Source organism: Branchiostoma belcheri, unplaced genomic scaffold, assembly GCF_001625305.1.
Source record: "Branchiostoma belcheri isolate BF01 breed outbred unplaced genomic scaffold, Haploidv18h27 scaffold157, whole genome shotgun sequence".
In the NCBI taxonomy this organism is placed as follows: domain Eukaryota; kingdom Metazoa; phylum Chordata; class Leptocardii; order Amphioxiformes; family Branchiostomatidae; genus Branchiostoma; species Branchiostoma belcheri.
This window is the reverse complement of record NW_017803013.1, coordinates 389,257-391,736: the sequence shown is the minus strand read 5'-3', so window position 1 is coordinate 391,736 and position 2,480 is coordinate 389,257. Positions and strand designations below refer to the sequence as shown.

Sequence of the window (2,480 nt, the reverse complement as noted above, 5' to 3'; positions counted from 1 at the left end):
TAATAGAATGGTTGTGAGCAGAAATCAATGTACGACTTGATGCTATGCATCATCCTAAGATATAACCAAGAGTTCACAATAATTCTGCAACCTGGCAATATATTTTTGACATTGATGCGAATTGAATGACCCAAATAACAGCAGAACAATCTACAAGATCACAGAAATCTACAGACCATGTCAAATACTGCATGCATCAATGAGAGAACATATTAACTTAATGTTACATTGAAAGACTACCAATCTTTCGAATTTACTCTTAATGCAATGTATGCTGACCTTTTATTTTATCTTATATTATTAATATGAATTGAAGGTTTGTTTTTACACCAAATGAAATTAACGCCTGGAAAATATATCATAGTCATGAACACTGCTGTTGTTCAACCTTACCTGCTAAGTTTGATCACTTCCAGTATTTCAAACCATCCAGTTCTTATTTCTGTCACTGATCCTACAGTAAGCGGATGTTGCTACTTCCTTTAATTGGTGAGCAATTGAATGTAGCGGTTTGTATACCATGTGTGTTTGCTCAACGAAGTGCCAAATAAAGTCTTTGAGTGACATTTAAATCAATTATAGTGAAGTCAACGCGCCTCTAAAATAATCATTAATTTCTTGGGCCCACAGTGCTTCATTACTTGTATTTTTTCCAGTATGGTCTGAGATCAATCTGTTTGGAGATTAATACAACAAGATGAGAACGGGAAGCCTATCCTATCGCCACCTCACCTTGCCTGGCTTAGGGTAGTGGCTACCCGGGTGTCCGCTGCCAGCCACGGTCCTCACAGTCGCGTGCCAAGTGAGAGAGAGATATAAAAGAACCCGGTTCCAAACCCACTGGGAGCAGAGCCCTGCACGCACGGGTTGAAACAGTTTCCACTGAAGCACAGCACGACCGTACGTGTGTGTACACGTCCCCTTTTATCCTGCGAAACCTCAATTTTCCGCGAATTCGAAGTTGTTGTACCTTGTTGGTCACGGTCGGCAGGAATCCATAAAACACCGCAGAAATTTGATGTAGAATGTCGCAAGGTCAAGCTCTGGGCATTTGCGGCTTCTCAGGGACGAGAATATATCTTCTGTGATGCGGAACAGCGGCTGACAGTGCCTTGCCGGGCTAGTAGGCGAGGAAACTTTCTTCCTAACATAAGACAAGCTTGCAAGACGCGCGCTCAATTTTGTATCTCCTCCCCGGAAGTTGTCACACTAAAGAATGTGGGAAGTGACCATTCACTTTAGAGGGAGGGACGCTGTTGAAATGTTTTAATAGCCAACTGTAACGTTAAAGTGCTGTTTTCACCTCCAGTTGCGAGAAGAATGAGCTGACAGGAACACTGAAATAAAATTCCTTTTTGTGCCATAATGATTTTTTTATGCCATAACACCTTTTTTATGCCTGGCATAATGCATTAGTCTCAATCAGACGACCCGGGTCCAGGTAGGCATATATCATTTTTATTAACTTTGTTTGAATGCAATCTCCAAACAGATGTTGGATTTGAAGATCACAACTTCTACAGCGCGAGGGCTGGCTGTCAGAGAAGTCAGAAACCGTTACGATATGTTTATCCCCAACATCTGCTTGGAGATTACAAATATTGATATGCGTTGTACGACATCGGATGACCAGCAAACCTCGTTGCCTCGCCTAAACAAATACTTAGGAGAGAATAGACATGATGACGGCAGAATATGGGGTATTCCGTTCGGCACAAAAAACTGCCAGGTTCCTTTATGCAGCAGTTTGTAAAACTAAGTAATCCTCCTCGGTAAAAAAATCCTGATCATGTTACCTAGTACGTAGAGAAAGACCATGTTTTTCGATTGTTTCTAATGCTTCCATCAAGGATGTAACATTACGTGTACTTGATCAAAAATGAAACCACAACTTAACAAGATGGTACATCGATATAATCCGGTGCACGCTACAATGCTACAGTTTATGCATACCACTTGTTTTACAAGTACCCATGTAAATAGTTTGGGTAAAGACATTTGTCATGTCATTTTTTGCATGCTCACAACTTAAATACGCAGCTCAGTCCCCTCAGTCAGTCACAGTCCATCACTACAACTATGAAGGTTTCTGATTGAACCTCTCGTGTTAGAACCGAGGTTTCAAAATAGTATTCTCGACTTTCTTGAATTTTGCTTTTCAGTAACAGAAACTTAAGACATTAAAATGTTTTTATTTTAAATTATAGGCCAAAGGTGTTTTACCAGGGCGTGTCAGAAGTCAAACGTCTTCAAGTTCATGACGATGGGAAATCAGAAGTAAATTGATATTTTCCACGTAATTACAAGCAAAGAATCAGATGCAGCATTACTTTTCAAGTCTGACAAGCTTTATTGATCATATATAACAATCTTGATTAATGAAGAGTAACTTTTCAATGACTCGCACCTCTCCATCTTGACAGAATATACTTTCATACTTTAAATCTAATGATATCCGTAGTATCGTTTTCATTTTGCGT

The 2,480-nt window shown here is 39.8% G+C and overlaps 1 protein-coding gene across 4 annotated transcripts in view; it reads right to left on the bottom strand.

Moving 5' to 3' along the window:
• LOC109465758 overlaps nucleotides 1-1,200 on the bottom strand; it is a 23,658-nt gene extending 22,458 nt beyond the window's left edge. For 2 of the 4 annotated variants that reach the window (XM_019763187.1, XM_019763192.1), the window contains exon 1: nucleotides 733-1,200. The gene's annotated coding sequence lies outside the window, so the exon portion shown is untranslated. Of the gene's footprint in view, nucleotides 1-393; nucleotides 430-732 lie in introns of those variants that run through there. The other 2 variants (XM_019763189.1, XM_019763190.1) reach the window with 2 other exon arrangements.
• Nucleotides 1,201-2,480: the final 1,280 nt, after the last annotated feature.